The 27,918-nt window shown below is 41.6% G+C and overlaps 1 protein-coding gene across 7 annotated transcripts in view; it reads right to left on the bottom strand.

The window, feature by feature from the left end:
* LOC146857071 (uncharacterized) overlaps positions 1-27,918 on the bottom strand; it is a 187,735-nt gene that overhangs the window by 119,071 nt on the left and 40,746 nt on the right. For 3 of the 7 annotated variants that reach the window (XM_085646793.1, XM_085646796.1, XM_085646794.1), the window contains 2 exons: positions 9,315-9,392; positions 2,190-2,312 (listed from right to left, as the gene is read on the bottom strand). The gene's annotated coding sequence lies outside the window, so the exon portion shown is untranslated. Of the gene's footprint in view, positions 1-1,754; positions 1,854-2,189; positions 2,313-9,314; positions 9,393-27,918 lie in introns of those variants that run through there. The other 4 variants (XM_085646797.1, XM_085646798.1, XR_014979535.1 and 1 more) reach the window with 3 other exon arrangements.

The following is a 27,918-nucleotide window of genomic DNA, read 5'->3' as shown; positions in this document are numbered from 1 at the left end:
GTACTCTCGCAATTGAACGACGAGGGCTTGGACCAACTCGTAGCTTTTCATTAGCAGGAGTCTACGTCCCAGGGAACAGAGGTGGAGTGCAATTGAAAGGGAAGCTTTTGCTGTGGTCTGGGCGCTGAAGAAGCTGAGGCTTTACTTGTTTGGGACTCACTTCCTGGTTCAGACCGATGACAGACTCCTCAGATGGTTGTTGAAGATGAGGGGTGAGAACCCAAAACTGTTGAGGTAGTCCATCTCCCTACAGGGAATGAACTTCACGGTGGAACACCGCCCCGGAACAGAAAACATCAATGCTGATGGTCTATCCAGATTTTTCCACCTTAGTGATGAGAACTCCCATGAGGGTGGGTAGTTCCCCCTACTTTTCGGCTGGAGGGGACACGTGTTAGACCTGGCATTTCTTGGCGTGATTACCCCTGACATTTTGCCTCTACCTCCTATATTTTTGATGCTGTGATGGATTTCGTTTTACTGTCTTAGATACTTGGGCACTTTGCCACTGCTGATCAGTTTCAAAGTGCAAGTGCTCCCTGTGTAAAGTGTAATGGTAATTGGTTGTCCATGATTGGTATGTTTGCCTTACTAGAAAAGTCCCTAGTAAAGTGCACTATGTGTGTCAGGGCTGGTAATGCAAATGCTACTAGTGGGCTTGCAGCACTAATTGTGCCACCCACACAAGTAGCCTTAAAGAGAGAACTCAGGCCTGCCACTGCAGTGCCTGCGCACAGTTTGTTAAACTGCCATGGTGACCTGACATGTGCACCCACTTGCCAGGTCTTACCCTTCCCTTTCTATGCACATCAGACACCCCTATGGTAGGTCCAAGGTACCTCCTGGGCAGGGTGCAGTGTATGTGAAAGGTAGGACATGTACTGAGGAGTGTACCATGTCCTGACAGTGAAATACTCTCCATTTCATTTCTCTCTTTTGATAGGCCATCTTGCTCATAGGACAGAATGAGTAGGCTGTGTAATATGTTTTCCAGTCTATCTTCCCAAAGGCTTAAGAAGGAGAGGTGAAGTTTGGTGTGCCTGAACTCACAATTCAATAACACATCTTTTTGTGAAGGTGGTTTGTGCATTGTGTGTTTAGAAACCATTCTTTTAGAAGTGGCTGGGTTTTTGTGCTCTAACATTTCTGTGTGTCTCTGCCTGGTTGTGGATTGACTGTATGGATTTGAAAGCGATAGGATCTGGGGAATGTCTTGACTCAGGGGAGGAGGTGAGACAGCAACAGTCTGACCTGCATCTGGACTGTAGGGGGGAGGAGTAGCCCCTGGAGGTGAAGAGGCCTGGGCTGCCGCCATAAAACAATGGCTCCATCTCCTGCTAAGTGATTGAGGATCCAGACCCCCACTATCAAAGGAAGAAGGTGTCACTGGCAGGGTGACACCCAGAACTAGTTTGGTCAGTGCCCCCCTGAACATAAAGTCTTCAAAGACATTTAGGGGTATAACTATGAGAGTTGAAACCCCTGAACGTTGGAATTGGATTGATCAAGACTGAAAAGGATTGAAACTACTTTGTGGTCAAGAGGAACCTCTGCCAAGGAAGGAACAGCTGAAGAGACTGAAGGAAAGGACTGACCGTTGCTGTGTGTTATGGGTACGTCAATTTCCGGAAGGAATGGAAAAGTAATCAATATCTAACAATCAAATATTGCAGTCCAAAAAGAATCAGAATCCAGAAAAAGATTTCTTTTCCAATTGAATTTCTTTTATTCTTTCTTGTATTTTTCATATATGTTGTTCCAACAATTCTCAGTAGTCCAATCCATTAATTAAACACAAATTTGTTACATAACCACAGCCAACGCATTTCGTCCCTCTTGGGACCTCATCAGGGCTGGTAAAGATAAAAAAGAACATATCACTAATCTATACAATGAGAATCTATACATATATTGGTTATCAAAAAACCTGCCTATATAACAGTCTGACATTTACCCAAAAACAAATCACGTACTTTTTACAAAAAGTATAACCATTCATGTGCTGTATGTATACAATCACAATTTCTGATTTTGATTCTGACCCCAAATTTCTTAGTCAAGTATTATATTCTGAATGACATTCATTTAAAACATTCTAAATCAACTGCTCTTACCATCATTATAATTAAATATTATAATCTGGTCTAATAGTCACAAATATCAACTATATATAATAATTTGACACATACCTCCTGAGTTATTTCACGTAAATGCAAATCTCAACCATATAGAGATGCTAGTATTCATTGAGTATCCTCTCTCTTATGTAAATAAAATCACTTCTTCTCTCCGTGACAATTTGTTAAAGTTTTCTAAATATATAAGAAACATAATATTCCATTAGTCTACAATCTATGATCCAAAAGACAATAACTTAGCTGTTTTCAGAACGACAGTGTTTCCTAAGATACTTAACCTTATATAGATCCAAGTCTGTTCCCCTCTTAACAAAAGCGTTCTCCAAAGAAACCAGTATCTCTATGTAAATCTAAACATAAAGGAGGACAGAATCAATATTGCCCCCTAAATCTATTTCAAGACCGTCCAAATATCAGAAAAATCGACCCTAACGAGCATACCTCGCTGTTCACATTGATACGTCCTCGCCAACATCCACCGCCGGTCTGGTATCACAGCATGAATGCGTGTTTCTCATTGCTACGTTTTAAAAGTATAACCATCCAATCCAAATCTCCACTGGTTGACCTTTCATTTACATATTTTTAGGTGGCTTCCTATCTGGTCCGCACGCTGGTAGCCAATCAAATTAAGCGTAATGTGAAACTCCTCCTTACGTTTAGCCGAAAGACGTTTCCGCCTCCTTAACCTATCAGGGGCACGTTCCCACTAACTTCCACCCGCCTGAAAACCGAGCACTTTCCAATGCGGTCCGCACGCTGACAGCCTATCAGATTTAACATGTTGTCAAAATCCTGCTTACATTCAACCGAATACATTTCTGCCTCTTTAACCTATCATAGGCTCATTACAACAAATTTACTTTCGCCCGTAAACCGAGCATAGCATAATTAACGCGCTTTTCCAGCATCCTCCTTTTATGAAATTTGTGTGGAGTCCATTTGTGGTGCCATCATTGGGTTACTGAGAGTGTGGTTGCAAATACTTTACACACTTGCCTTGAAGATGAGCCTGGCTGCTCGTGCCAAGCTACCGAGGGGTTGAGCAGGGGCTATCTGCGAAGGTGTTCTTCCTTTCCCTGACATGGAAGCAAGGGTCCCTATTTGGCCTAAGATACCTACCTCAGCCAACTAGCGACCCCCAGTTCTAACAAGGACAATCTGTAATTCCATCTTGCTTGATTGCCAGAGAAGGGCTCCGGCAAGTGTATCCTGTGCGGCACTTATTGCAGCCAATGTGTGGGTATTGGAGACAGATGTGTCTGGGTCTAGGTCAGACACTTTTTCGACCGACCTCCAATCTCCAACCTATCAGAGTTTGGCTAAGTGTACCATTTGTTTGGGCCTCTATGGTGGCTAGGAAACTGTTTGACAGTTCCTTGTCGGTTAGGCTCTCCCTCATAGCTTCAATTGAAGGGTTATTTGTAGTTGGTTGTTGGACATGGGTACAGGCCACTGAGGTCGGTGTGAGCAGTTTGAGCCAAGATGATGTCAGATGATTAAGTGCTAAGTGATGATGCCAAGAGATTGTTATGCCCCTATGAAAAGACAGAAAGAAATCTAGAGCCTCCAGCAAAAGCAACCTAGGGGCTCGATGAGAAGCTTAAATCACTGATTAAGGGAAGTATTGATTCACTACTACCATTGCACATTCAGTGTGTATCCAGGTATGTGTCCAGATTGTTTTGGTAAGGTTGGTAGGGTTGATGAGAGATAGGCTAGAGCCACCTATCCTTAAAAAGCACTATAGACCATGCCTAATTGGTACTCAGGGAAGTGGTGCGAGCACACTACTGTGGAAATCGCACCTACCTGGGTACAACAGCGGCCACTCTAAGGGGCCCATTCAGATGTAGGGTGGATCTCTACCGCCTGCATGGTGGTGGCAATCCACCCTACATCCTTCCCCGCCCGCCACCCATTTCCCCCGCCAAATTAGTATGGCGGGGGTACCACGGCAGACGGGAAGACCATCCGCCGCTTTTCCGCCTGGTAGACAAGTCAACCGGGCGGAAAAGGGTTTAATATGGTGGCAGTGTCTGCTAGACACCACCATTCATATCAGGATGCAGGCGGGAGGCAGCCATTCCATGGCGGCGTTGCCGCCGTGGAAAGGCATGCGGATTTTCAAGTTGGGGGCCCAGTGTCGGCCCCCAGAATGTTGGGAGGGTGGGGGAGGCACATGGGGGGTACCTATGGTACCCCCCTGCATGTGCATGCACAACATGGCAGGCACCGCACGGTGCCTGCCACGTTGTGCATGCATATGCACAACATGCACTTTTGGCATTGCGGCAGGTGCTGCTGGCAGGCAGTCCCATTTTCTGTGAGGATGGCCATCCTAATGATGCCCTAAGTGTGCAAGGTGCACCAGCCTACTGCCGGCTGCCTCCACCAACAAAGAGTGCCTGCCTGGTGCCCATGCACATGCTTGTTTTTTCAAAATCTCCCATTTTCCTGTTCTAAAATGTTTGGCATGTATGGTGCTGGTATTGAGTTAATTACTGAGAAGTGCTGGTACTCTCCCTGTAAAATTGCAATAGTCACATGCACCAAATTAAAGTGGACCCATTTAAGCAAATCCGATGGCCAAAAACATGGCCTATCTTTTCAACTTGTCAGTTCTGACCTTATAAAGTAACGCTGTATAAATGTTTTGCAAGGTATGGAAGACTACATTGTCTTGAGTTTGCTGTTTTAATAGGGAAATGAACAGTAAAAACCAGCCCCCAGAGCATAAAACGGGGCCACACCCTGACCTGTCAGACCAGCCCACTTACATTGCCTGATTGCCCTATAAACGAGTTAGACCCTACAAAGTACCTGCCCATTTAAAGCATTGGCTGCACTAAAAGATTCTGGAGAGAGGTCAGCACGATCAGGTTTTATCAAGACTGCATAATGTCAGCAAACCTCTACTCCTTCTCACCCCTTTTCATTCTATAATACAGACTGCAGCAATATGGTTAGAAAGCAAAATATCTTCTCCTTCAGTCATCTAGCAATTAAAACCTCAGAACAGAAAACACATTGATGAAGCAAGATTTTAAAAATCATAATACACAACACATTTACTAATTAAAGACATGTAAAGCTGAAAGTGCACTTTGCACATATTGAACACAGTGACACATGAAACTATGCTTTGTGCTTTAAAATGCAATATTAAAAAAAACATACCAACAAAGTAATACTAATACATGTAAATGAGTTGCACTAATTAACTTATTATAAACATGTTGTTTATTAGCATTTATTGATGAAAATGTTCTATTGATAAAGTGGCCTAGTGTTTTTAATGCCTTCTGTTGGAATTCACCATTTAGAAATTTGGTACAAAAATGTGTAGAAACTAGGTGCGATCTGGAAATTTTGCATAATAATACTAGAGGTTCCATAGTTTATGAAAAGTGAAAAACACCTTTTCTGGTGTGAATTTAGAAAATGATATACTTGTATGAATATTGTGGTAGTAGGGTATTTCTAACGTTAGCTATTTCTATGTAATAATGTCTGGTGAAAGTTCTACATATTCCCTATTTGAATTGATTTTATTACACTATATTTGATATTGATTTTGAGTTTATTTCATTTTAAATGATTAATGCCAATTTAAAAGGCTTTATCGAAAATGCTTTTTACTCTAATGCTGACCGTTCCCAGGACCTAATTAATACAAAGGTCCATTTACAACTAGTGAAATGCTGCTTTATTTGTTCTGTACATGTATAACTTTTGACATTCCTAAATATTTATCCATCGTTCACTGTGAATTATTCTTGTGGGAGCAGAATTTCAGCTGTTGCTATAGATGGTTACTTTGTATTTCTTTTTCACCGATGTTAGACCTCTGTGTTTTTTAAAATCTTTTGTTTCTCATGACTAGCATGGGAAAGCATCTCACTGTTGTGAGTGTCTTAGGTGACGTTATGTGAATCTGAGCCTATGACAGTCTTTTAATGGTGGTGTGATGCTACATCACTGGGACCTTGTTGGGACTTTATAAAAGAAAAAAACCCAAAGGAAGGACACCGCCATTCTGATTTTTTCTATTCTTAGAGGACGTTGTGTTGATCATTTTTTGATGATTAATAAGAGCCATCCTCTTACATTTGGACTGAAACCCTCTTTGCCGAACCATTTCATTTTAATTTTTCTTTATTTCTTTTGTTCTATGCTAATGAACTTGCTATTAATGGACTTTAAATCAGTGGTTTAACAAAACTTGAGGGCCCCCCCAGCAAAGTACATGGAGGGGCCCCCCTCTGGACTCACTCAGTAGCTCTCAGGCCAGGGCACTGTGCAGAGGGCCCCCCCGGAGCTAGGGGGCCCCCGCACTGTGGGGGCCTTTGTTAAGCCACTGCTTTAAATTTGAACTCTTTCCCCTTCTATATAGGATTTGAGCTGTTAGACAAACAAACTATCCTTCTGCCTTTAATGGTAGTGGGACTCTGCAACTCTGTAAACTGATTTTTCTAATATCCATCCGATAAAGGCTTGCCTAAATGTTTGGCTCTTTAATGCAAGCTGTGATATTCCTAACTGAAATTCTAAAAAGATTTCTTATTGCTTTGGCTTTTGAATCTTTAATACAATAACCAAATTAATCTAATACCTGCCTGATTCTATTATTGAGTCTTGTTGGTTCTAACATTTAAGCTGTGCTATTTTACTGATGTCTTAAATGCGTTGTAGGAAGAATGATCAAGCGTAGTCAGAACATCAGGTATTACTAAGGAGAGTAAGTGTATAATAAACTTTTTCCGGGCATGCTCTCCAACAAAACTTATCTCTCCGGAGGGACCCTGGCCTCATCCTCCGACAGAGGTAGCTCTTAAGCACAGCTTCAAATTACATGCCAACAGACCTAATTCAGGTAGGAGACTCCTAATTTTTGCAGCCAAACATTGCTTTATTTTATCTGTCTCCTGCCTAACATTGTTCATGGACCTCAACTTGGGGGTCGCCAGGGATAGCAACAGCAGCGACCCCTAGACAACCAGGTGAGACATTGAGTCGAAGTGGTGCAAGGTCCAGCTCTCCCTTCCTGTTATGTGCAATACCCTTTTAGTTGTGGGAAGGTATCTGTCGACGTTTGAATCTTACTTTGTCTCCATGTGAAGATTTGTAAAGGAAAGATGAGTACGTCCTCCCCTTTCATATACTGTTAATTAATGTGTTCATTTTTAGAGTTTTCCACAATACAATAAATCCAAAGTTGTTTTGTAGTACAGTTGTACAATTGTGATTTTTTTCCACAAAGGGAAATTTCCTCAATCCATCATTGTTGGAATAATCAACACAATAATAAGTGCCAGAATGTTCCAGAGCAGACGACACGTGTTTCGCCCCCTTTTTTGGCCCATTCACCTGGGGATTTTTCAAGGTTGCGTAAAGTACATGGAATATAGTGAGTGAAAGCATTGCATTTAAAAATGAGTCAATCGATCACCAAGTGTGAACAAGAAAAATGGAAAGTTAAAAATTGGAGAAAAAATACAAAAAAGAAAAGTAAGAAGTAAAAAGGAGAAACACCCAAGTGCTACAGAGACAAGGTGCGTGATCTAGTTGATTACAGATCAGAAATCCCAGAGAAAACTGTACGGGCAACTCCATTAGAAAAAAGCAGTATGGGAAAAAAGGTACGGGAAAAAGGTGCTGGCAGTCTAAGTATTACAAGAAAAGCAATGCCGAGATAGAAAAAAGTATACCAGACATAGTTGGCGATGATAGAGGAAAGGTGTGATAGCGAACGCCCAAATGTGCTGCAGTTGAGACTAATAGTGAGCAGAAAGAATAGAATTGTGTATAGATGCACTTGTGGAGCCAGAGTAAGATTTACAACAGAAGAAACAGTACAAAAATGTCTCTTACATACAAAGAAATTACAGTTGTCCAGCGTCCTTATTTAGATTTTCCATAGGAATCAGTTGTAGTGGTAAGCTTAATGAATTCCATCTGAACAAAAACACAACGGTATGCAGATTGTAAACTATCCATTATAGCAAACATTATATGCCACTGCTAGTGTGTGAGGGTTCGATGTGCCATGCAGATAACGCATTGAATCAAAGAGACCATAAATGATCAGTTCTTTGATATTCTGATTTAGCAAGCACAGAACAAAGTGAATCAATTTATATATATTAAAGCAAAGTTTCCAGAGGTTTGCGGTCCCTGGCTGGCAGCTGATCACATTTCTTGATTCAGCCTGTATGTTTGTGCATGCCTGCTGAGGGTCTGAATGATAGGCTTACCCATCTGGGATTCACATTTGTAATTTCACTAATGTTAAGTGTACTCCTTGAAATGCACATTGGAAAACTGTGCCCCCTGGAAGAGCTAATTTTAATGGAACTGAGCCTCCTACAAAGGAGCTGTACCCCCCTCTTACACACAACCACTAGTGCATTTATTATTAGGGGGATTGTGTTCGCCTACGCACAATAGGCAGGAGAACACAGATGTTAGCCCACGAAAGAGATGGGGTGATGCTTCATTGCTGTGAGAGGAAGAAGCATCTGCATGGCATGCTTTGCACCACGTACAGCTCCACTTGTATTATCACCCTGCATTTAGAATTTAAGCATTAACATTACTTACTCTACAGCCTCTTAATGGATGAACAAATTAAGGACACAAACTTTGATGAAAACCTGTAGAATGAAAGAGACACCCATCCAGCTATCACATTGCACAATGTAAAACTAGGAAAATAGGCATCAGTGCTGGCTTCTCACTTGATCAAGTTGTGTGATCTTAGCCAATAACTTATTTCACTGTGCCTCCTTTCCCCTTATCACCACGTTGAAAGCACCTTCAAATAGAAAGGTTCAGCATGCACTGTGCAAAAACCTTTCTTGTAATAGACTTTAAGATTGCTCCAACTATAAAAACTACTTAGGCTGCATGTTAAGTCACATGTTAGGGCACGGATGACAGCAGACTCACTACTGGCATCTTTACCATGGCAGTGATGAAAGGGACATTCATTCTTTTAAAGTGCACTTGTGCTGAGCATTCTAAGCCCATTGAGCTTTCCATTATACATCACATAATACCAAAGGGCACTTGTGGTGACCCTTCAATGCAAATTGAGCTTCCCATTATACCACACATTTATTTGGGTGACTTGGCTGATTTTTCATTTTTGTACACTATTTAAAAGAATCTTACCTGATGATGTTGATTAAGTCGGTTCCACCATCAAAACTTACTAGGAACCCTGGGTCGACAGATCTTTTTTTTTACCTGCTGAGAAGCATGGCAACAATTTAATAAAACCAATAACTGTTACTCGGAAAGATCACAGATTGCAAATTAAGGGATTTATTACAAAGCCAAAAACAACTAAATATACAAGCACCTCAAGACGAGGTTGTAAAAGTACATGGGGACTAATACAAATCCATATCTACGCAGGAGTCTAATCCGATGAATCATGAATAGGATAACAAGTTCTAAGAACAGGACACAAGCAATAATTGCTCCAATATTCAAGTCAGACTTCATCTGTGGCTGGAAATAAATGACATTAAACTATCCCTACTCTAGCTCTAAGGTGACATCCCTACTTAACATTCCCCAGGCAAAGTTGGTGAAAGGTGTCAGTTTGTGATGACTTCCTAAGAAGTACATTCACAGAGTTATTCAGGTAGCCAAAGCTACAGAGCTCGCTCTAAGGTGCTCTTTCCCAGATCGATTTATTGACCCCCTTCACCTAACTCATCCTGTCTCCTTCTGCCTCTCTTCCCTCGGGGCTCTTTCTCTATTAAAAAAAGCAAAGATGTAAAACGCCCACAGATCACCTCATGCTAACGGACACCTCTCCTAGGTAGTTTTCCATCCTCTTCTCCAGATGTAGTCCTATGACCTTGTTTCCCAGGCCTCCTCAATGAGAAAGAACACCGGCTCCCAATTATCGACCTTCTGTTTACAATGTTTCACTCCTCCTCCATGCCTGACTCCTAAAACAAAAGGTGTTGGTTCTAACTAACAAAGGCAGCTTCTTCCACCTGCAACTGAAATATGAGAACAGAACATTCTTGCATACACATGAAACTCGCTGACTGCCTCCAAATGCGAGAGCTTACCAGGGAAATTACATTTTCAGGCCTACACAATTCGGCCAACATAAGAATAAATGACCAGGCCTTTCATGAGTACAACATGAACATTTGTTTAGTCCTTTACACATCAAATTATACACTCATTTTAATATTACTTTGCGCTACAACATCTACAATTATTACACGTTAAGCATAACTCCTTATTTCTTCGTGCAATCTTCATTATGGTGCACATAGAAATCATCACTTTACACATAAGCTTTTCGTTAGACAAATGCAATATACTAAAGGTTACAGTTTCGAATATAAACACCATTTCATTTCTCTTCTGCGTGGCACAAAATACTTTTCCTGTTCATTCACTTGCACATGTTTGTTATTACAATACAATTCTACTAATCAAACTTAATACAACACAAGAATATCTGTATATATATTTATATTCACTGAAAAAACCATAGGTTTCAGGGGCGTTATAGTTAGCTGGACTTTTCACTTGTACAAAACCATTGAAATTCCCCTGTTATAGTTAGTTCAGCTAACTATAACTTGCGCGTCCGCAATGCACTGCTGATGACGTCACATATTACAACACTCATGACATGGTCAGTGACATCACTCATGACATCACTCATGACATCTCAAATGACATCACTGATGACATCATCCAGTGAATGTGTGTTTTTCGGAAAATTAAATATATTTTATACATGTATATCTCAAGGTCGATGGAAGCATAAATGGGTATATAAGTGTCTAAATGGATGATTTGTTTTTGAAAAATTGATTGTGTTACTGACTGATTAAGTGTATCATAGTGAATACATGGCTTAGTGAGTAATGTTTAAATATGTAAATATCTGTATCAGTCTCTCACTTTGTGTATAAGTGGCTGCATGGGTTGGTGAGTAGCTACATGGGTGTCTATATAGGTTATTAGTTGGTTTTTTGAGTATCAGTCTGAGTGTCTGCATGGTTCGGTGGGGGGTATTACGTAGTGCATAGGTGCATGAATGAGTGACTCACTGTTTGCATGTGTTGAAGACAGCATGTGTGCAGGACTGCATGGGTGGATGAGTGTGTGTATGGGTGTGTTAGTGAGTGAATGACTGTCTCAATAGTGTCTTTATGAGTAACTACATATGTTTTAAACTAGTATATGTGACTATTGGTGTATATAAGTGATTATATGTGAGAGTGAGAGATTGAAAGAGTTCCTGTATGAATAAGTATGTGTTTCTATAAGTGATTGTTTAAAAGACTAAGTATGTGTAAGTTTCCGTAGAAGTAAGTGCGGTGGTGTGTGTATAACTGTATATGCAAGTAAATGTATGTTTGATTCTTTATTAGCATGAGTGACTATGTGTGTGAGTAACTCTATGGATGAGTGGCATTGTGTAACAGGATGTATAGGTGTATGAGTACATATGATGAGTGAGTACATGTATGAGTGACTGTATAGGACTGTTGGTGAATGAGTGGATGTGTATGTGGATCTTATAATTACTGAAGAGGTTGTTGTAACTGGTATTGGTATGTCCATTGTTTTGAAAATTTTAGTCTCTATTTTTGAATGTGTGTATCAAAGGTTATATTAGAGTGAGAGGAGGTCTGCCACTCTATCACAAGGATGATGTCATCAGTGATGTCATGAGTGATGTCATTTGAGATGTCATCAGTGATGTCATGAGTGATGTCACTGACCATGTCATGAGTGATATAATATGTGACGTCATCAGCAGTGCATTGCGGGCGCGCGAGTTATAGTTAGCTGAACTAACTATAGCGGGGGAATTTCAATGGTTTTGTACAAGTGAAAAGTCCAGCTAACTATAACGCCCCTGAAACCTATGTTTTTTTCAGTGAATTTCTGAGGTTTTTTAAATGCTAATTCCTAACTATAACGTGCCTGAAACCTATGTTTTTTTCTGTGAATTTCAAAGGTTTTTTAAATGCTAATTTCTAACTATGCCTACTGAGATAGGACATGTGAAGAAAGAAGAAAAAATGCACAGAAAGAAAAAAAAGAAGTGCAGAAAGAAGCAACAGAAGTCCTCAAAGACGAAGAAAAGTGCAGGAAGAAGGATAACGTGCAGAAAGAACAAAAAGAAGAGCAGAAAGAAGCCTTGTTGCAAAATCATCCTGAACCCTCAACTTTTTCAGACGGATACTGGTGGTAACTGAGTCTGACTAACCAGTCCTAGAGCCAGTGCTATGTTAAAAGACACTTAGAATACAGTGAAAACACCTACATACACTAGGGAACATTATGCGTTGGGGTCCCCCTGTGATTAGCATGACCTCCTCTGTAAGCCCCTAGTATATAATAGGGCAGGGGGATTAAAACTACCTCTCAAAACGGGCCACAGGGCGTTTTTGCACACGTTAACTCAGGCCCCGCCCCTCCCTTCACCACTGTGTAAACACGCCCTGTGTCCGTTTTTAGTTGGGAGATTAAGTTCATTTGAATCCTGAGGGTCCCTAGGGTCCAACTAGCCCACTAGGTACCTCCAGTAAGTGCCACAGAGCTGCGTTACAGAGAGGTGTAAAAAGTGGCATGGCCTGGACCACCTCTCTGCAATGCAGCTCAGTGGCGCTTAATGGAAGCACTTGGTGGGCTAGTTAGCCCCCAGGGGCCCTCAGGATTGAAGGGAAATTATATCCCCAATTTAAAACGTGCCATAGTGCGTGTTTGCACACGTCACCTCAGGCCCCGTCCCCTCCCTTCACCACTGTGTAAACGCGCCCTGTGGCTGTTCTAAGTTGATCGATTAAGTCCCCTTGAATCCTAAGGGTACATAGGGTCAAACTAGACCACTAGGTACCTCCAGTAAGCGCCACAGAGCTGCGTTGCAGAGAGTTGTAAAAAAGGGCTTGGCCTCAGAACACCTGTCTGCAGCACAGCTCCCCGGGGCATACTGGAGATGCCTGTTGGGCTAGTTGGCCCTCAGGGACCCTCAGTATTGAAGAGGAATTAATTCCCCAACTTACAACTCGCCAGGGGGCGCGTTTGCAGAGTGCTGCAAGGAGGGGGCGTGGCCTCCGGCACGATGCCAGTCTTTTATTTATTTTATTTTTTTAAGAAGGGGGGCTGTGTGGTTCCCCTTCTTATTCTAATTTATTGGCCCTGATGACCCCATCCCCCAGGGCCTGTCTCCTAATTATATTTTTTTGAGAAAAAAAATTTGGAAGGGCGCCGCGTGGCCCCCCTCCCAAGGCCTTAATCAGCCCCAGGGACCCCAATCCACAGGGCCGGCCACTGTTTTTTATTATTTAAAAAAAAACTATATTTATAGACACACCTAGGACATGCTGGACAAACCGTACGTACCTATCACCATGGCGATTTGCGTGATATTCATTAAAAGGCGACTATGAATACAATGAATCCACGTGGAATGTATTTACACCACTAGTGAAGCTCTGACATGTCTGATGCCCTACCATGCCTAATCCCGGTAGACACCCTTGTCTTTTTTTTATACAAACATGGGTAGCTATTGACGGGTACATTTATTACACACGCACACCAAGCCATTCAAAGGGGATTCGACAAAAATTCGACCAAAACTATGCAAGAAACCCCCCTCACGGTTAATAAAACAAACATTCACTGCCGGATGTGTAATACTTTTTATTTTACTCTCTGGAAAGGGGACGAACATCACTTGAGAGTCACAGCGCGCTCCTGGCAGAGCCCAATGCTGTGTTACACCCACCATTGCCTGCCGAGTGCCACACACCTCTGTGTTGTATTCCACTAGCTAATGCATATGCTATGACACTCTCTAGCCCATGTGCACTGTAAAACCACCCCGTGAATATGTCATGCCACACTTGTCTTCGCACGGGTTATATTGCCCCATCTAACGTGCCTTCCTCGATGCCTATGTTATAACGCACAGCGCTATGCCATACATATTACAATCTGGGATCCATATCTTTGTCACAGTGCATATGCAACGTTACACTCCCCAGCACATATTTTATATTACAACTTTAGAGACTAGTTAGGTTACACAACACTGCCCTGTGCATGTTACACTCCAAGGCGCATATCGCATAGCACGCGCTAGTGCCTGTGCTATCTCGCACTCTCCAATGAATCTGTCACTGTGCACAATGTATTGCATATTATATCACGCCCGGTTCATCTTATATCACACTTTTTGGTGCATAGTTTATGCCATACACTATATCTAGTTTTCATTTTCAATCGTGCTCTCAGGACTATGTTCTATATAACACTGTGTGCACCTACACTTTTCACGGGCATTACATTTTGCGATAGGGGGTGGAGGGTCAGGGGGTGTTTCTGCCAATTGAGCCCGGAGTCACAGTCACAAACGTCCTCTTCTTTCTGAATAAAAGTGAGATTATGCTGCATACTTGTTCATATTTTAAGTAGTTTGCACAGACACGCGTTTTAAAAACAATAAAGTTCCTAATACCCGCCTTCTCTGAACAGTTAGCTTGCTGCCCCATCCCCCTCCTCCCTATCCTCTGTTGTGTGAATCCATGGACTAGCCTCCTCCCTCCTGCCATGCATGGTCTGATGTGCTGCCACTGCCCTCAATATAGTATGATGTACCAGTCCACTCCTCCTGCCCTCCATTGCCCAATTCTATGCCCCATCATTGACCTCCTGCTTAAACTCTGTGCTTAGCTTGCTGCCCCTATTCTCCTTCCCCCTGCCCTCCGATGTCTTTGTGCATGCCCCTGCTCCATCCTTTTTGCCCACCATGTTCCATGGACCTGCCACTCCTATCTACACTGAGTGTTCTGTTGAGCTACCACTCCCCTCCCACCTGCCTAGCATTGTCAGATGACTGTAACCTGTTCCTGCCACCTCCACCCTGCCTGTCCACATGCCATGCCCCTATCCTCTTCCTCCTGTCCTACATGGTCCATTGTACTGCCACACCCTTCTGCCCTCCCTGGTCTGTTGTGCTGCAACTGCTCCTCCTGCCTGCCCCGTGTGGTCTGTTGTGAGGTCCCTTCCCCTGAACCTTCTTGTCTTTGCACAGGTCCTGACCCTCCCTTCTATCCTCCATCGTCCTTTGCCCCTGCACCCTCCTTCTTGCCCATCATAGCCATTGTGCTGCCACTAACCCCCCACTTGCCATGCATGGTCTTCTGTGCTGCCATGGCCCCTCCCACCTTCCCTGTGTGGTCAGTTAGCTGTCCCTGACCCCCTCCCACCTTCCTTCCATGGTCTGTGTGTATGCCATCACAGTCTCACTCATGGTGTGTCTTGCTTCTAGTGCCCATCCTGCCTGACCTCCATGGTTATCTTGCTGCTCCTGCCCTGCCCCCTTACCCACAGCCCTCTGTTTACATGTGCAGACCCCTACTCCCTCCCTCCTGGCTTGTCTGTTCCATTGTAATGCCCCTGATCCATCCCTCCTGCCCTTTATGGTCTGTTATGCTGCAGATTTCTCTCCTGTCTGTCCATTATGGTCAGCTAGCTACCATTGCCTCTTGCCCCTCTGTTCTCTGTTGCCCATGTGCATGGTCCTCTCCCCTCCCTCTTGCTTTCTATGGATTGTTGTGCTGCACTCCCATCCCGCATGCCCTGTGTGGTGTATTGTGCTGCTGCAAACCCTGATGCCTGCCCTGCAGGGTCAGTTTGGTGCACCTCTCCATGTCCCTCCTGTCCTCTGTTATCCAAGTCCATGTCCCTACCCCATTTCCTTCCATGATCCAATGTACCACACTTGCGAACATTTTGAACTTGGTAAGAGGGAGATTTTGAAAAAAAACTGGGGTATTGATTTTCCCCTTTGAGTTACATTGAAAAAGAGGAGATTGTAGACAGGAGACAGATCAAATAAAGCCCATTTGAGCATAAAAACATTGGTCGTTTCCTGGCTGAATCGGGTCTGTTGGCATGTATGGTTGTACTACCATTACCTCTTCCTTCTACCCACAATGGTCTATTACATTGCCACAGCCTCTCTTGCAAGTCCTGTAATGTTGGTTTGTTGCCCCTGCCCCCCTTTCCAATGCCCTCCATAGTCTGTTGTGCTGCCACGGCCCTTCCTGCCTGCTCAGTGTGGTTAAATTGTTGCCTTTGCACCCTCCTACCTGCCTTCAATTTTCAGAGTCCGTGCCCCTGGCCTGTGCCTCTCAACCGTATCCTAATGAACAACTAGATTGCTAACATTCTATATTTATTACAAAAGTGTGGAACGCCTGACGTCATCTTGATGTAATCAAAACTGTAATACCTAGAGCATTTCCTTTAGAAATTACATATATGAGAGGGTCTTATTTGCATCAAAATTATGGTTAGTGCTCTAAAAGACTAAAATAAGGACATATTTTCTGAGTTTTCAAATAGCGACAAAGCACTTTTAAATTATTTGTTATTTTTATGTTTTTTTATCCAGTTGACCACTTGATTAAATGTTGCACTTAGGGGAGAGGATGTGGTGTTACTTCCAGAACTGCAGACTTTGCAACTGGGGAACCAGGTTGGAGTTTCTGCTTCAGCTCGACATTTTGTTTTTCTGATCAAATCACTTAATCTCCCCATGTCTACAACCAAAATGAATTTGTTCTTGTGTGATGTAACCAATGCTCATGTAAAGCACTCCAATACCTGACAAGTCTGCACTATATAAAACTGCAAAAACACAAAATAATAAGGGGCAGATTTATATGCCCCTTGAGCCACTTTTGCGTCACTTTTAACATGGGAAAAGTGACGCAAAAGTGGCGCAAGGGGCTCATAAATCTGCCCCTAAGTGTTTTGCACACTTCTGTCATTGGGCTATACTTGGGCTACATCTGGGTGATATTTGGGCTACATTTGGGCTCTTTTGTCTCTGGTGGCCATCTTGGGAGACTTATTTGTTATGAAGTTTCCTAATTTCCTCATTTACTGCAGTCTCCTCAGTAGGAAATACTTTCAGTTTTTTACTTTGATTCCATCAAGAAGGCATTCAGATGTGTCACACATTTGCCATAAATTCAGAATGTTAGCACTCTTTTTGCTCATTAGATCACTGTAGTAAAGCTACTGCTCACCAGGGAAGTCTGCTGCTGGTATTGAAAGTGCATGTTTCAGTCTGCATGTCAGAATTTTTTAATGAAATAGAAGAGGATTTGAGAGGTCACTCAAAATGTGCCCTAATTTTTCTTTCTGCAGCACTAATCATACTTTCTATGGAAAAATGAACCCCCTCATTTTGTTCCTTTTTAAATTAAATGTTTTAAGAGTTACCACTTTAATCCAATCAAGATGGCTTCAGGTGTGCCATACGTTTATCATAAGTAGGACTGTTAGCGCTCTAGTTGTTCTTTGGAACACTCTGGGAAGCTGCAGTAGAACACAAAGGAATCAACTGACAGTCTCTGCCCTTGTTGGATGTACATGTTTTACTGAGAATGTCAGACTTCATTCTCACATGACTGAGAAAGATAATGTGAATTTACAGAAAATAAGCTCTCAGTTTAGCTTATAGATCACCTTCCAAACCTCTGTGGGAAAAGCATGAGAAAATATTTTTCTCTCAATCATGATATCCCAGCAGAAGGCTTTTTCACATGGTGAAATCACCTTAGAACATACCACAATTCCTAAAATGAGTATGGTACCATCAACAAATGATTTATAATGAACTAAAGTCTGAAAAACCTTCTATTAACTGCAATGCTTTTTAATGAGGTGCTATCATGTATATTGGTCCCAAGATGGCTGCCAACACTTCTTGGATGAATTGCTGACAGCCAATCAGATCTCAGGATGAGATGTGTGGTTAGGCTCCGCCCAGATATGTATGTGATTTTACTTTTGATTTTCTCAGGAACTACTGAACAGATTGACACCATATATACAAAAGGCACATCCCTGAGCTGAGGACTACCTCTCTGCCAAATTTCAAGTAATTCTGTTCAGCCGTTCGGGCTGTACCTTGGACTAAAGGTCCCTATGGAAAATTGCATGGGGAAAACGCGTTTTGGGACCCCCCTTTTTTCTCAGCCCCCGCTTGACGAATCCCCCCGAGACTTTCAGGGTAGGAGCGGAGCGCCCCACCTATTTTGAAAATTTCGCGAGGATTCGTCAACCGGCGCCAAAGGTATTCCAAATAGAATGTTGCGGATTTCCTATGGAAACACGGTCCTAACTATAACTATCTACTGGCGACCGCCAGTAGATAATATATATATATGGGGACTATCCATGATTATGATGCACCCCTACAATTTCAGAGCACCATTGCGCTCCATAAATGCATTATTTCAGCCCTGCTTCTGATTCTATTGTTTGGTACTGACACTGTTTGTGGGAGAATTTCAATAGGATTTGTAAAAAGTATGTTTGCGTACAGAGTATTTTATTTGGATCTGCTAGAGATTTTCCTAACAGTTTGTTTGGCATAACTAGGTGAAGGTCAGATACGGCACATCTGTGGTCAAAGGGCATGTGACATCACGTCCGCAATTTAGTGAATCAACGTCCATGAAATTGCTTCTTCTTCAGTTTAAGTCAATGGGGAAAATACACTCCCCCTATTCTGTTCTCAAAATATCCCACTTTCCCCTGTTAGAATGTTGGCATGTATGCTTCAATGACACACAAAAAAACACATGGTCTTATTTGTCTTCCTCCTTTAGATGCCTTCTTGTCTCTAGCTCATTTCCAAAGTAGGGAAGGGGGATGGGTATTTCTGTGGCAAGATGGCAGCCATATATGCCAATGTTTGGAAGCCACCTTTCCTAGGTCATGAGCAGAGAGATGTGAATTAGGACATAGGGAAAGGGACTCAGAAGGCTCCGAGGTGTACACTGCTAACTTTAATTTCTTGTGTTATGTTAATACTATTTATTAAGCAGGCGTAGACTGAAGAGTTTTTATAACACATGAAATTTAAGACAAAGGAGAACTCTAACAAGGCCATTCACTCCCTTTAATTTCCAACTGAGCTGCAATGTGAGATTACAGTACTGCTCACCTCATTGAAATTGTATGTGGAGCATAGCCGTGGTGTCAGCTTGCTTAGCGCATTTATAATACATGAATTTCTCACAAAAGCCTCTTCCTTTCATATCCCTCCTCATTGTGAGCAAAAGTAAACAGTCAGCTGCAGTTTGAACTTGGCCTTTAAATGTTTAGAACCCCTTTGTGTTCATTGAATAGATTAGAACAGGAAGATGTGCATATCAGCTGACATTTAGATTTGAGGGTGTAAGCAGCAGTACGCCACAAGACTCTGATCGACGTGGCTCACATGACTGACTCTGCCCCGAAGCTACCAGCCTTTATAAGGCACTTGCCAGGCATGCAATGGCCCCACTGTTCCATTTGCCTTATAGGGGAACCAACATACCATGTGATTGACTCTCCCACTGCACCACCAGTCTTATAGAGAAACTGGCTTGACATAGTGACTGTATTTTGTTGGAATGCCATAATCTTTGTTCTGACTAATGGACACACTCCAAAGAGATATCTTCCACTTATTTTATATGATCATATTTTAATTGTTCAAGACTGTATTCTTATAATTATTTCTTGAAGAAACTAAATACTGCTCCTAATGCAAACATAGAGTTTAGAACATTTTGCAGTATTTCATTCATTCACCAGGAGCTATTTTGAGTTATGTCAAAAGAAAACTGAAACACAACATACATTTTGTATTAATTGTTTGGTTAACATCAAGTCTAAATTACTATCTCCAACATCTCATGAGTCATTTGAGCCTTTCTTCACTACCCCATAGTGCATAGCAAAGAAACGCCTGCCTATTCTTTACTTGATTTGTTCTGAATCTTTCTTTTAGGTGTTTGATACAGTAATAGTTATTGGAGTGTTTCTTCCACCGTTTCCGGTTATACTCCTGGAAGGCTTAAATCACATAATTGCAAGTTTCACTTCAGTTAGGAGTCTTTTCATTATGTCTATTGTAGTTTCATTCATCTCATATTTTTGAGATGTCTCATGTTACGTTTCCCATTTTATAAAAAAACAAATACAATTTTGTATTTAATTAAGACCTATCGAGCTTCATGTGACAAAATAATCAATCTACAACGTTTCTAATAATAATGTATAATTTATTACTTCCACGACTGGATCACAGTGTGATTCTGTTTTAGTAAATTTCTTGAAAAGCCGACCTTGCATTTTTGTAACAAACGTTTCACTCATGCTCATTAAGCGTGACTCCTAATTTCCTCATTGTTTGTCCCACCTTCCCTTTGCCCCCAGGACACTTAAATGGGTAAAGTATCTGATCTGATTCGCACTTTTAGTATTGATGTGGTGTTATTTTGTGGCTTGTCCTTGGATGTGTCCCTTTGTTATTTCATATGTTATAATGTGTGCATGGATATATACCTCTTCTGCTCATTTTTTAGCAGTTCTTCATGAAATGCTCTCACCTTACATGTTTATTGCATAAGATGGGGATCCTTGTGAGGACAAATTAAAATTGCTTCTTTCAAGTTTAATGGATGTAATTTTGAATCATTCACAATTATGGTTCACTGTTTTGTTACGGTCACGATAATCAGATGTGATTGCCATGAATGAAGTCAAATAAATTTGAGTCGATCCAACTCATCCACTTTCTGTTTAAATTTCAATGTTTTATGCATCATTTTGGGGCCTGAAGAATTGTGTCCATATTAGCTTGGAACACAAAACTTCATACATTTTATAAACATCTTCATAATTAATTAAGCACTTGAACCTTAAACATTAACTATATGGAATCATTTTGTTTGTTGCAAGAAAGAAAACTGGTAAAATGGAAAATACGCTTTCTCTAGGTGGGCTTTATATATAGGTCTTTAATTAGTATCCGTTTATTGTTGTGTGTACCTTCACGTCCAGAAAATATACCTCTTTCTTGTTAATTTCCAGCTATCAGCATTTGAGGCATCAGCAGGGTTTATTTACTTCACGCTTTTTTGACTCTGCTTATGGTCTTCTGCTATCTTCAGTCATTACTTGTCTCTACTTGTAATTCTTCAAAGCGAGTAAAATTATCTAGTGTACAATTCCTGTTAATATTTTATAGGATTTCATTATTTTCTTTGTTGGTGTTTGGGTTACCTCAGTATTTGTACATCGTGGGCCTCATTTATGAGAAGTGTTGCATCGCTGCGACAAAGCAGCAATGTGACACTTCTCAGTGCGCCTTCCTTGCGACACCATGGATGCGCCGTATTTACAGTACGGCGCATCATGTCACAAGGAGTCACAGATCCGTCAGTAATACTGACATATCTGTAGGTGCAAAATGACGCATTGCTGGGGTATGTCTGAAAACAGACGCAACTCCAGCAATGTGTAATTTCACATGGGGCCAGCCCCGTGTTAAAGGGCCTGTGTCACGCTTACGCCTGCCATGTGGCAGGCGTAAGGTTTAGGCACAATGGCATCCTAGAAAAGTCTTATAGATTACAATGTGCCACTTCAACGAGGCTTTGATGCAGGGGAACGCCCACTCTGCATACATTATACCTGACGCAGGTATAATGTAGTGCAAGGGTTTACAAAGTGACGCATTTGCCTAGAAGCATCACTTTGTAAATATGGCGCAACATGGTGCATTATTTATGCCGTCACAGCGTCACAAAAAGTGATGCATCGGCTAAATAAATGTGACGCAGGGCTTCATAAATAAGTGCCCATTAATGTTTTCTGATAATAACATATGCCCATGCCTCTTAGTTAGAGCAGTAATGATTCCCCATGAATTCCTACTGAACGATTTTACCTTTTTTGCTTACACTATATTTGAAGGGGCTCTCAGGAGAATTTGTAATTTAATCACCTCAGGATTGGTGAAGTAGGAGTACTAAAGGAGTTGAGAAGTGATGTTAATGTGTAAGCCGAAAACATTTTTTCTGATTTTATTAAGGCTTTGTCTAATAGCTACTCTCTTCAACGGCAAATACTGATAAATATTTATAATCTGGACTTTCCATTATAATTGCTTTTAGAGCGTGAGAGAGACAACAACAGAAAAACAGATGGAGATAGAAAGTAAGAGAGAAAGGGAGAGCGTTAAAGCAAGCGGTAGGAAGAGAAAGAGAAAAAGAAAGAGTGAGATATGAAAAGGGAGAAAGAGAGGCAGTCTTTTGTTATGGCTATAGGCTAGTATGCATGGTAACATGACCAATACAATACAGTAGTACTGTTTATGTGCAGTATGGAAGTAATCAGTATTGTGAAATGGAAGTCACTGACTACCTGAGTGGTAAAGTAAGTAAATTAATTGTAAGCTTGTAGTATTACAGTATTGCTGATGACACTCTTCTTACATGTAAAGAGCCTCTAAATAGTCTGCAGTTTCAGTAGAATTCATGAACAGGTGGGATCTCAAAATTAATTTAGTCAAGACAAAATGAATGCACATCGGACCATCATGCAAGCATTTAAGATGTATTAATATTGAGAATCCGCCTTCAAAAAATGTCTTGTTTCAAATATTTGAGCTTTACATTTTAAGAGAGAAGTATATGATCTACATTCTAAAAGAATATAATATGTATAAGTTAACACTGATATTTTTGGTTCTTCTCCCAGATTGGTGTCCTTTCCTTAAAAGTAGTCCTCAAGACGCACTTGCTATTGTTAGGCCCATGAGAACAAAATCTGAATAGTAAGTTACTTATCTACATTCGAAAATATACTGCTGCCTATAATATTGCATTTCTATGCTATATTAAGCAGGAAAAACCTAAGATGCAGATACTTCATTGTTTTGATGAATCCTCCCTGTTCACATGTGGTGCCAATTCTTGACAGCCAAAAGAATGATAGTATGTGGAATTATTATTGCTAATGGTTAAAGCAGGCTATGTTCACATTAACTCAGTGTGTTTCAAAGTAGCAGCTTAACCGTGTTGAGAATTTTTATGCATGCCAATTTTTACCTAATTGAGTTTCAATCAATTAATTTTATTAGAGTTGTTGTGGATCTCCTCAAGCAAATATAACAAATATTGATTTCGTTATTCATCCGAAGAAATACAGGCACACTTCATTTTTCTGCTCTTTTATAATGATCTAAGACAGAAATAGTTCACATCAGTTTTGTTTTTAGGGACAGCGGTATTATTGAATGTTGACCAGCATTTAGTATGTCCTCCTAGATGAGAGTGCACTTTACAAGTCTACATTACATAACATAGCTTAACATAACACAAGATAACATAACACAACACAACATAATATAACATAATATTACTTTGGACTCTGCATTTGGATAATGTGATTTGTTTTGCATCAGAGTTGTTGCAGACCTCCTTAAGTACACATAACAAATATAGGTTTCGTTATTCAACCGAAGAAACACAGATGCACTTTCGTTTATAATGATCTAAGAAAGCAATAGTTGACATTGGTTTTTAGGGAAAGAGCTATTACTGAACGCGAACCAGTATTCGGGTTTCCGTCCTGGGTGAGAGTGCGCTTCTCAAATCTACATAACATAACAGATTATAACATTATTTTGGACTCTGCTCTTGGTTGACGTGATTTGTTTTGCTTTCAATAGATATCTAACACTCTCAAATACAAATCAAGAGCATTTCAGTGAGGTTCACACTAAGGGCCTGATTATGATCTCCTTAGGAAAGGCTCCAAACGGGATTCGGATGAAGAGAATTTGATTTGGAACCTATGTTTCCGACCGAATCATCCACCTTTCCGGATGACCAAGTACGATGCAAGAAAGCCGCCCGAGCTGACCGAATCAGTTCAGAATGCAATTCAGGCAGTCCGACTCATTCGGAGCTGATTCATGCAGCACAACAGGGACGGTTTCCGAACGAGCTAGTACAAGGACCGATTTGGACAGCCCGACTGACTCGGTTTTGACAAGACAAAGTGGCTTTGGAAATCGGACTTTGGGGGCCCATAGCAGGCCCCCTTTCTCCCAGGGCCCTCCGAATTTGTCGCAGGGGGTACCCATGGGTCTCCCCTTTCCATGCGTGCACAGTGTGGCGGGCACCATGGGATGCACGCTTTTCTCCACCCACCCCTTTTTGCAATGGGAGCCTGTGTTCACATTGGTTACACAGGCTCCCATTGAATTCAATGGGAGTCCGACTGAATTGTATCCGGATGCATCCTGATGCATCAAAATCGCTCGGTTGGACCCCCCGATCCGAGTCATTAGGAAAGCATTCCTAAAACGATTGGGTAGGAATGCTTTCCTAACGAGATCGTAATCGGCCCCTAAGTTGAAACTGGTCAGTGCAGTGAATGCATGATGAATGATTCATGTTGGTAAAGATCCTGTATTGCTTTTACCCGTTGTTTTGAATTGTAATAGATGTAGGAGTTCTATTTTGTGATTTCTATTTTTTTAAGTATAGGTTTTTACATTCCAAATAAACTAAATTCATACTATATCTGTAAGTATGGGAAGCGTTTGGTATACAAATGAAGTATGTTTTAGGTGTACCAGCCATATCAGAAACAACACTGGACATGTTTGGCAACACTCCACTCCAGCCAACACGTTCTGTAGAGCTGTAATTTAACAACAGCCAGCCCATTGTTGACAAAACCTTTCTTAGAAACGGATAATGTCCAGTCTGCATGTTACTTGTACTTCGCAGCACTAAATCTGGAGTCATGACATCGCAGAAGTCTTTACACTGTAGGTACGTTTTCAGCTTTGACTTTGCAGGTAAGTCACAAATATATATATATAAAGCTGCCAAATCAAATATCACTATCAACCCAGTCCAACCGGGGAACAGTGGCACCACACCCTTATCTTCATCTATATCGGATTTGAGTTCTGCAGTGGAGAGCGAATCGGAAAATGACCAGCGGATGGTGGCTAGAGGACAGGGGCTTCCCAAACCCAGTCTCGCCCAAGAACTGGATTTTGTCAGGCAAGGCAGAATCAGGTAATTACGACCGCGTGCCCAAAATGCAGGCACCAACAAGGACTCAACCTCAAAAGACGGGAGCGACGCAAACACCAGCACGCACGTAAGGAACAACAAAAAACCAGACAACAAAAAATGGAAGCGCAAATGAGAGGACATTCCAATGCACGGTCCGTAATCAATCTATCAGACTGTGCACTCAGTGAGAGTGAAGTGAACATACTAGCGCTTGGTTTATCCTACAGCCCTCCCAGTAATTTTGATTATGCGCAAACAAGGATAGATGTCTACAAGTTTGTCCGCAAACTGAAATTGAGAAAGTATCATCTTGTCCGGGGCACCCATAACAAACCTGATGATGCCAACCTACAAGCACAGGATGGTGGCACAGCACTAACAGCAGGTGATGCCACTTTTCTTACAGTCATGCATGAATTGCAAAGGGAAAACAATGGGGATGAATATGACTCCAGCCTTGAAATGATGCAGCTTGGTGGGGGCAGTCAGTCTAATTTCAAAATGAAATCTACATTTTGCCCCATAATGGTACGAGACAATGTGGACATCTTCCATGACAATATTACATCTGAACTTAAGAAACTACATTATTCTGTCTCCCATGCCCCCAAGAAGTATACCAAACAGGATAACTTATACTTCCAATTGATGAAAAAATTGCAGGGGGATGATAAGATTATCATCAGACAATCAGATAAAGGAGGTAATGTTGTGTTGTGGCCTCGGTCCCTGTACATGGAGGAGGCCCTCTCACATCTGAATGAACGAGAATGCTACAAACGCAGCGACATGCAAACAGTTAGATCTTCATGGAGCACGTTTTATACAAAACTTGTGGCTTGGAAGTCCTCTGGTGTACTATCTTTGAACGAATTCAAGTTTCTAAAAATCCAATTTCCTATTATCCCAACCATCTATTTCATACCAAAAATTCACAAGCATGCAGCCAAACCCCCAGGGAGACCAATAATCTCTGCCCAGGGGAGTATCATGGAGAACGCCTCAAAATTCGTTGATTATTTCCTACAGGAACATGTCAAGAAGTTACCTTCATTTGTACAGGACACGGGGGATTTTCTTGGCAAAATTGAACATGTGAAATGGGACCCTGGATACCTATTAATCTCCTTAGACGTGGCATCATTGTACACGAGTATTCATCATAAGGATGGATTAAAGGCTGTTGAACATTTTCTTAACAAGCGTCCCCTCAACAGACTTCCACATAACAAAATGATCTTGAGCATGATTACTGACTGTTTGGAAAATAACTTTTTCATGTTTCACAACCAAATATACCAACAGGTCAGGGGCGTTGCCATGGGGGCTTGTTTCTCTCCGAGCTATGCCTGTTTGCATTTGGGGCTCAGGGAGGAGCAGGCCCTCATGGTTAACCATGGTGACATTGTAAGGCAACATGTTGTTTGTTGGCATAGGTATATAGATGACCTGTTTTTAACCTGGAATGGCACTGAAGCATCTGCACAGGAGTTTATTGTTAATCTAAACGTGAATACCCTAAATCTTAAATTCACGGCGGTGATCAGTAACAACAGTGTATTCTATTTAGATGTGGAGGTGTTTGTGTTCAACAACAGACTTAAAACACGTTTACGTAGAAAACCCACCTCAGGTAACACAATCCTTCATGCGCAAAGTCATCACCCGCCACATTTAATTAACAGCATCCCCTTTGGGGAAATGCTGAGAATTCGAAGGATTTGTAGTACAGACAAGGAATGCCCAGCAAGAATGCAAATGGAGGTTCCTAGAAAGGGGGTATAACTGGTGTCCTCGACATACGATCAAAATGATTATGCTTACCATTTAAGGTGTCATTGGTTTCAATGAGCATAACATTTTAACAGAGGTAGACTGTTTTTAGCATTTTATACGATATTTTATCAATGCTATGCTTCTATCCATACACATGTATATTTATATATTTATTTATGTATTTATATATTTATTGGTGTATATTTACTTTGTCTGGCAACTCTTTTGCACTTTGATATTATATCACAGTACTGTATTATATTGCGTTGTTTGTACAAACGTGGGTACACCCTGCAGTTGTGGGGGTTATCTGTCCTCTATGTCCATGAAACGAGGTGGGAGTGTTTTGCACACACGTCTTTGACGCACTAGCACTTTAAAAACTGAAAAAAACTGACTCTCAGTATACCATGTGATCAAGGCCTCCGCGAGGCTGAAACGCGTAATGGCGATGGTGTATGGGCTTGAAACAATAAATCTTTGAAAAAGAGCACACTAACCTGGGTCTATCTTCGTCTTTTCGAATTGCAAGTCGACGGAGCAATGGAAATATATATATATATATATATAAAAATTCACTGAAAAAACCATAGGTTTCAGGGACTTTATAGTTAGTTGGACATTTCACTCGAACAAAACCAGAGACATTCCGCCGTTATAGTTAGTTCTGCTAACTATAACTCACGCCCCCGCAATGCACTGCTGAAGACGTCACATATTACGCAAAACCAAAGGAAATGATGGACGGAGTGTTGAACATTGCAAGCACTCACCCCCAGTCAACTGATCTGGGTTTAATCCATCACCGTTCTTTAGCCCACTCTGCCACCCCAGTTCAGACATGGCCATATGCAAATCAGTCTGACCCTGTGCCTCATGGGAACAGTCCAGCCCGAACTGCCAAGCCATGTCTTCCCTGGACCAGAAACAAGCTTCCTAGGACCGGTTCATGGCATTTCAGCCGTCTTCAGCCAGGCTTGCTTGAATCCAGTGGCAAAGTGAGCAAGGGACTCACGTCTGAGCATACCCTGCCAACTTATGGCGAACAA

The sequence above is a fragment of the Triturus cristatus genome, chromosome 3_2 (genome assembly GCF_964204655.1).
Source record: "Triturus cristatus chromosome 3_2, aTriCri1.1, whole genome shotgun sequence".
NCBI classification, from domain to species: Eukaryota; Metazoa; Chordata; class Amphibia; order Caudata; family Salamandridae; genus Triturus; species Triturus cristatus.
This window is presented reverse-complemented; position numbering and strand designations above follow the sequence as displayed.